This window comes from Dinoponera quadriceps, unplaced genomic scaffold (genome assembly GCF_001313825.1).
Source record: "Dinoponera quadriceps isolate SergipeBrazil2010 unplaced genomic scaffold, ASM131382v1 scaffold367, whole genome shotgun sequence".
Classification (NCBI taxonomy): Eukaryota; Metazoa; Arthropoda; class Insecta; order Hymenoptera; family Formicidae; genus Dinoponera; species Dinoponera quadriceps.
The window spans coordinates 2,031,340-2,040,180 of NW_014554712.1; positions in this window are offsets into that span (position 1 = coordinate 2,031,340).

The window sequence follows — 8,841 nt, forward strand, 5'->3', positions numbered from 1 at the left end:
TTCGGGAATAATTGACGACGATGGGTTAATATTTTCCACGTGTATGCGCCTCGTGTCTTTTAATTAGCAACGAAACTGCTCGCTTGTAGGAGACACAACCCGCTTATCTGACGGTAATGAACGTTCAATTTTTTATCCCTCCCTCTCTCTCTCTCTCTCCGTGAATTCGTGCTTAAAATATCTTCCGGCAGGTCCGAGAAACGCTCCGTGCGTCGTAAGCCGAAGCGAATGGCACTTTGGCCGTCAACTTTTTCAATGACACCCGCGAGCAACATTCTCGAATTGACGGAGCTTATTGTTCGATCGTTGTTATTAACACACGAATGGAAAGATCTATATGTGGTATCGTGATTGAAAGTAACGCGACGGTACGAACGTATGAACGGCTCGCAATAACGCATTTACGTAATGTTACGCGATAGCTCGGAAGGAAAACCGCGAATGGCAGGGGCGCGATTTTTAATTATACTTTCCGGAACTAACGCGTCGCAACTGCAGACTTATTTTTCATTCATTTGCATCATATTCAGCGCACTAATGAGCGCAGACACGAACGCGCTCGAAAACATCGTAGTCGGCGTATGCAAATACACGGCTAATTGGATTAAAGATAATTAACGTCGCTGGACCGAGTATTCGATCACAGGCCGTCCCCGAGAAATTTCGACAATATTCGCTAACACAATATGAGCGATGTAACCTGTGTTACCAGTGGCGATGATCGTTGCGTGTAATTACAAAAATACTGTGGAATCTCTGCCATAATGAAATAGATATCATGCGGTATGTGCCGGTCGCTCGTACGGAATTCTCAGCCACGGCATACTTCAAATGTGCACCACCGTTTGCGGTTCTCATTTTCGATCATCTCGGTCATAGTTTCTACGGCAAGATTGCTGTCGATCGGCATCGAGCCACTATTAACTGTGCGAACACTATATTCCCGGAAGTTAATCCAACACTTTCCACATGTCGTATTGGCATACCGCGATTTTTTATTTCGTGACTTCGCGATTTTCCGGGAGAATAGTCTCTTTTTTAAATCGCGAAAAATAATTCGGACGTATTTGTTGGGATTCCGGAAAATTTTTCGAGAGTATTTTACGAGATATGGAGAAAACGTTCGGGTGTATCATTCTCTTCCTGTAATAAACCGTTTTACATAAGATAAATATTAACGTTAAGCGTTATTACCATAATCAGTCCTCTCGTCTAGTTAACGAATATAATAGGCATATACTTAATTATACACATCTCTTTCTCCCTCTCTCTTTCTCTCTTTCTCTCTCTCTCTCTCTCTCTCTCATATATCTATTTGTCCCTCTGTCTCTCTTATTCTCTACAAAATAACACGTAAAGTAACTCTGTAAAGAATAACTGTAAAAATAAATGAGTTTACCCGATGTAAACTTTGGGAAAACAAATGGATGGAAACGTTGAATCGTTGATAGAACCGAGTAAGAGAAATTACTCTCTCATTCGTACCTAGGTATGTACTACGTAAAATAAAATTACTGTGTATAAAATAAATTTAATGCCGATAAGAATAGCCTCGATTGAAAAAGCGTTGTGTGAAATTATCGAAAGTCGTTGGTGACGATAATATGAGCGGTCTGATACCCGCTGGCGTGGTTCGACAGAAATTGAACAAAGCGACTATTTTTTGGCGCATTGTTAGGGAACGGGAGAATGACGTCTACAGCACTCGTAAACCGAAAATGTATTCGGTAGGCAGGTATGTGTATGTGCTCCTGCACGATCGATTTTAAACAGACGAGACGAGCAGCGGCAAATTGACAATGTGTCGAATGCAGACAACCAATGCCTCTGGCTAAAACTACCCTACCGCGCGACGAAACCGAGGTCCTTTCTGCAAACGTGATCGTGCGCTCGCCGCGTTTGTATCTTGAAAAGTTACAGCGCATCCTCGAAGATGCTACTCTAGGCTCCCAACGATTCAACTAGATCACAAAATTAATATAAATAATAAGGACAAAAAACGATATTAATTGACATTTACATCATATAGCGCACTATCTTGATAAATAATTATTCGGTGTCTCATTAAATAAGGCGGATGGATGACGTTATCGTCAAGGGATCAACGTGCTGTCCATGTGGCTTGACATTATCAGTTTGGTATTGTATATTGCATATACAAGCCAATAATGGATGTAAAGCCACGTTCATGGTATGCCGATCGGTTGTCGATCGACTTGATAGAAACACGTCTTTGTAAGCGGCAAAATGATCGTCGAAGGATATAATTCACTCGATGCTTAAACGAGGCAATAGAGAGTGAAATCATTTCGTTCATTTTATATATATTTATTTTTATTTTATTTTATTATTATTTATTCATTTATTTATTTTAATTTAGTTTAATTAGACGTACGCGCAGTTTTAAAAATATATTAATTAACGAATCACGGTCATAATTTTACTTTCCAGCGCGGGAGGAGGAAAGGGAGGTCGTCGGAGAGACCGGAAAGATCGCGCGCTACGTTTCTTTCGACCGAAGCAACGCGTGTCGATCCGCCGAGGTGATTTTTGCAGCGCCGAGTAATAATTCCGTGGCGCGTCGATCGTACGTTCGTTCGTTCGTTCACGTCGAAACGACGCCACCGATGCCGTCGTCGTCGTCGACCCTTCATCCTGTGCCCTCCAACTCTGCCGACGCAAGTAATACCACTTTCGAGTCGCACGGTGCGCGCCTCGCCCGCTCCAATTGGAACATTGCGCACCGGCAACAGGCGACACACAGGTAGACAGGAATTTCTGATATTACATACCAGAAGCCGGAATGCCCCCATAACGATCCCGGGGGAGTGTACAAGGTTCTCCACATACGCCAGACATATTCCGCGACTCGCACGCACGCCTCTCGCTCCAGTCACAGTGTCTCCCGTTTGCTGCAAACCGCCATGCCGCTCTTCTCCTTTTCCTCTCTTTTTCCTTCAACCTCGCCCTCTTCCGTCCTTCTCTTCCCCCTTCACCCCGCCGCCGCCGCCCTTGCCTCTCGCCCACCCTTCGCCTCTCCGCCCTTTCTCTCCCTTTCTCCCTCTCTTCGTCAGACGCGACCAAACCCTCTCTCTCTCTCTCTCTCTCAGTTTCCACCGGTTACGGTCGTTTCGGAGTTCTTCAGCGGCGGCAAAGTACTTCAATAACGACCCTTTTCTATCGGAAAATCAAAACTTTTTTTGCCGTTCCCGGCAAGTGCTCGCGTTTTTCGATCCGTCCGGACAAGACTCCTCATAATACGCCGAGCTGTACGTCGAATCCCGTCGCAGAAAAGCGACTCGAGATTTGTTGCCCGCTCTCTCGCGATATCGACATGTACACTTCGATAAATAAAATCACATAGAAAAAGTTGAAAGTGTCGCGGCAACGGGAAACAAATTGTTGGCCGGTTGTTTAACGATCGACGATACAGATCCGTCAGAACCGAAATTCAGGGGATATGAAAACGGGGGAAGATTGAAATACGCGAAGAAAAAAAAAGAAGTCCGATTCGGAAAACTCTCTCGCAGCTCTGATGATCGCTCGTGCACTATTCCGCGTATCTATCGGCGATGAAACGCGAACAAGTCCTCGAACAGGCCTCTTCCACCCTTCCACTCCTATTAACAAATTTCCGCCGCAAATGAAACCTCAAACACCAAAGTGCCGTAAATGAGCCGGCTGGCTGGAAAAGTGATGCCGGGTAATGAGTAAAAATGAATGGGGAATAAAATTCGCTTCACCCGTGACATCGCGCGCGCGCGCGCGCGCAATTGTGTATTCCGCCGCGACGTGAAATTTTGCTGAGTTTTTATCTGCAACATACGTCACAAAGAAGCACCGCGATAAAGTGGCTCCCGCCGAAATGCGGGAGATATGATTCGAGGACGTCGGCAGCTCGAAACGGAGCGACGCGTCTCGTCGTTACGCACACAAGCGGTGAGGATACGAAGGATCTTTCTCCATCCCTTCCTCGGCAGGAATGCTCGGCACGGATCGGTGTCCGCCGATCGCGACGACGCCACGCCGGTTGCGGAGCGTTTTAAACGCGCGACATCTCCTCACTTATCACGAAAATGGGCTGCATGTTGAGATAGGTCGTTCCACGAGGGTTTAGTGCCTTCGTTAAGCCGTAAGCTTCATTCAATTTTCTCCAATTTGCGGCAATTTGTGCTTACAGCACCTACATGCTCTCACGTCCCCTCCGTCCCGTCGGCGCGCACGCACGCGCGCGCGCGCTTACGTTTACAGAGAGAGATGGTCCTCCAACAAAATTCATTTTACGGATGCACTTACGCTCGCCGGACTCCTCGATATTATTTTTACACCGGGCTTTCGTAACTATCGACCCGTCTAGAGTGGATTACTGTCAGTTATCAAGGTTTATCCGGTCGACTACTCGCGAAACTTGCCGACTGTAGCGAGTGATATTATACGTCGCGTGGAAAAAAGCATAAGCTTCATTTGATTGTGCCGTGTAATCACTGTAACTAATGCCGGTTATTTTGTGCTCGCAGCTGATACACAAGTAAGAACTTTTATAGCCGGTTAATTGACACGACTAAAGAGACCCGTCTAGACCTCGTCGATATAATATATTTGTCGTTTTCGCGACTAAATAAGTTAATTTTTATTTTTAAGCCCGCCATTGTGTGAACGAAACGAGACAAGACGAGTCGCGCTGCGACGAGACATACTTTTTCGAGCTCGTATTTAAGTCTGCTTTGCATCGGCGAGCGCACCGGCTGCGCGCACGGTGGTCACTTTATTTCCCGTGACGTCTTGACGTCCGACGGATCGCTCGCACCTAGAATAATGTCGAAGGTGCGGCGGGATGTATCTCGAAAATATATCTTCATGTTTCAACGCATCTCTGATTTAAAGGAGCACCTCCTTGAAAGTTTCATCGAGTCGCATCCGCGTGTAATCCGCTTATTCTTCCGAACCAGCGGAACTCGATGTTTCGAAGAACGCCTCAGTTTCTCTCGAATAAGCGATACAATAGGTTTCGCTCGTTAATCTGCTGATAAACATTTCGACAGTGTTGTAACCGTTTGCGAAAGACAGAGGAGAAGAGAGAGGAGTCGTGGGCTTTCCGACGAGTTCCGAAACGCTTTCGACTTTTCAACTCGCGCGCCGACGATACCTCGTTCTCGATCCCGCTTCTCTTCCTCCGCCTAATATCAAGGGTCACGCGAGTTCATCTTCTGGCGCACGGTCTCAATGATCCTTATCATCCGGGTAGCGTAGCCGGCGTAACGCGTATGCGGATCATCCGGCTCGGTAGCTCGGTAATAAATCCGCGCACCTCCGGCGCACCCCCGCCGTACTTTTCCGCGCCGGACGATTTCTCGTTGCGCGATCGCGAATTGCTGTTCGCGTGGTTAACCTTTGTTGCACAGAGGGTACAGCTCTCTCTCTCTCTCTCTCTCCCTGAAGTACCATTCTGAAATTATTACATTCTAGTGGGGTAGATATTAGCTCCCGCGCACAGAATGTGCTTTCATTAGACGTTACCTTCGAGCGTTTCAATTTAGCGCGAAACCACCCCTCAGCCTCGTTCACAGGTCTATAATATCTAGCCAGGCACTTGCCGACTCTGTAGCATGCTTCATTTGGACGTCGATCGAGTTCCACCCATATCTCACATTCCTAGTACGGCTACCAACGAGTTACCGGCCGTTATCGGCGATGCCACATTTCTGCAAATATTTTGCCACTCGATACCGCGTCGGCTTTCGCCTAATTGCCGGACCGACGATACGAAGCGATTCCCGAATTTCAGCCTCGATTTATCGCGTCTGCCTCGCCGCTTCTTCTCCGTCCGTACAGGAGCAGGATGTATTTCATCGTGTTGTTTCGAGCCCCCGTCTCTCGCTTCGCGCGATTCGCGCGGAATACGTACGTGCGTATATATGTGGGCGTCGTGTCGATGCAAGACGAGCGCGATTATTAATATTAATCAGAATCCGTGTAACGAGCGCTTAACGGGACTGATGGAGCGTTTTCGACCACGGTGATTAATAGGTCCGTTACGACGGCAATGAGTCGACTTGATTTTTCTAAATTAGCCGATATTTATACACATATGTTATTTATCGCGCTCGCGCCGCCGTTATCCCGCGCCCGGAGTAAAATGGAAAAGCGATTAATTTTGTATCGTAAATATTTAAAACACACGCAGAGCGAAAAGGTATCGCGCACACCCTCTCTCTTTCTCTCTCTCTAACGCAAGTTGGATTATTCATATGAAATCTGAAAATTGATACGCGCGCGCGCGCGCGCCAGTTTTCTTTTCCCCGACGCTCCTTACACGTGCCTTTTTCATACGCGTTTAAGTCTCGAAAGGCCGTCGCTGCCACTTAATCCACGTCGTGGAATTGGAGACAGGGAGAAACTTACGCCGGGTACTCTTTTTGTGTGTACGTCCAAAGTTTAATTAGTTTTTAGAATGTATTGAGCACGAGGTGGTTAAGTTTAGTGCAAGTCGTAGTGGCGGGACAATTTTGCCGGGAAGTTTTTCAATTTTCTCGGCTCACGAACTTATCTGGGAAGCCCGGGGACGCGCCGACACTTTCCTCCTCGTTCGAGATTTGTTTATTGCTTAGCCCGGGGCAAGCGGAAACGATCGCGCGAAAAGTTAAAAGCGTGCGTCGAGATCTTCGCGCGTGACTTTTGGCCGCGAACCGGCAAACCGGCGGCAACAACGTGGGCGCCACAAAATGGTAAATAAATCCGTGGCTACCACTGTGCATATCGCCCGTAAAATCATGGGTATTCTTTGTTGCGCGACGAAGATTCGTTTCCAGATGCGAAAATGTATTTCACATGCTCCGATGATCGCGTATTATTATTTCCATTCGTTCGCGTGTTTAAAAATTGCAGCATCCGCGCCTCGCTCCATTTCTCTCTCTCTCTCTCTCTCTCTCCCCCCCTCCAGCTCACCCATCCGCCCTCATTCTCTCTCTCGTCGTTGGTTTATGGAGCGTAGTTGCGCGATTGCTTCGTTACCTCTCGCAATTACTGAAACTGACAGGGCATTTAAAGAAAAGAATTCCCGCGTCTCTCACCGGCGGCAATGATTCCTTAAGATAAAAATTTACAAGACCTCATTACACCGCGCCCCTCACCCTAAGGTCCGCCTTTTATTTTCATGCCTTCTTCCCCTTCGCCTCTCTCGGGCCCCCCTCTCCCTCCTCTTCCGCTTCCCCGCCCAACCGCTTTTCTCGTATCCCCCTCACCTGCAGGTCCTCTTTCTCTCTAACTGTGCCGAGACTTTGTTAATGGAAATTGATTACCGTAAGAAGGCGATATCTAAATCATGCCGTTCTCTCTCTCCTAGTCCGGCCGAAGTTTCTCTCCCTCCGTCCACCAGAAACTCCCTCGTCCAACTTCTTACTGAGTATATTTTTACACATCTTTTTTGCCGCCGACTGTTTCCCGCGGTAATAAGGTGAGACAGGTGCCAAGCTTACTCTGTGCGAATTCTTGAATACATCATAAGCGGGGCATGCTGCTGTATATATAAACAGCGTGGTGATAAATAAAACCTTGCGATTTTCGAGTGGGATAAAATGAAAACACTTTAAATAAATTTGATACTTGTCACGGGAAATATATCGTACGACACATGTCGTTTCAAGGCTCTTTTTTACAAATTGCGATGGATCTATTTCCGAAAAAGTGTGTGAAGAGAGACAGAGATGTATCGCGAAGCAATTGGGATCTCGACGAAACAATGGTGTCGCGAGAACGAGCGTTCAAGTAGATCATTGGAATTTGCAATAATCTCCGGCCGAGATACTTACTAGGCTCGGTTCTCTCCCTCTCTCTCTCTCTCTTTTTCGCGGGATTAAAGCGAAACAGTAGGGTACATAACGTTACTTCTAGACCATATCAAGTGAGGCGAGCATTTTCAACCAAAAGAACAGCAAATAATTCCAAATTTTTTAAATTTCTGAAAAATTCCCTTTTGGTTGAAAATGCTCGCTCCACTTGATATGGTCTAGAAATAACATTATATATCCTACTCGAAACACATCAGTATGGGTTGGAGGAGTCGATTTTAAACTTGTCGCAAGTGGATTTAGCACCTTTCGTGGACTACGCAGCCGCCGGTGGCGGGCGGTGAGGACGCCATGCAGGACGTTATCCGGCAAGTCGGTATGCTTGATCCTTTTTCGCAGTGAGCTCTGGACTTAGTGCTAAAACGTGGCAAGATTTACTCCGGAACTTAAGTCCCGGCTAAAGATTTATTACCGCCTTTCATATCTTCAAACTCTCCGCGCTATCCCGGCGCGTCGATGTAATGTTCTGCATTCTGATGTACTTTGGTTTTCGCGCGCCGGTAAACGTTTCCTCCTCTCTCTCTCTCTCTCTCTCTTTCGTCGCGGCGAAAACATCGTCAATTATCGTGTCAAGATTCGAGACTTGTTGAATTTTTGTTCGCTGATCGTGTTGCACGAATCGCGCTCGAAAATAAAACACTCGACGAAATACCCCGCAGTCGATATTAAATCGGAAATCTTATCGCGACGTTTACGACTGTTGTGTTAAAACAGCAGTAGAATAAAATTAGTTTTTTTAAGAATTTATAGAAACTTGCATTATAGATAGATTAAAAAAAATACCACCTAATTGTTTGACTTAATTGTTAGAAGTAGATTGTTCGTTCAGGAGTTGAAATATTCGCAGTTAAAGATGACTTTTTTGACACGTGGACGAAAACAAAATTTCTGTACATTGACATTTTGGTAGGATGGTCCTACACAAAGAAAACTGGTTTACATGAGGCGGATGTCGCGAGTTCCCACGAGTTCACGAATCAATCGGTCGTTCTCG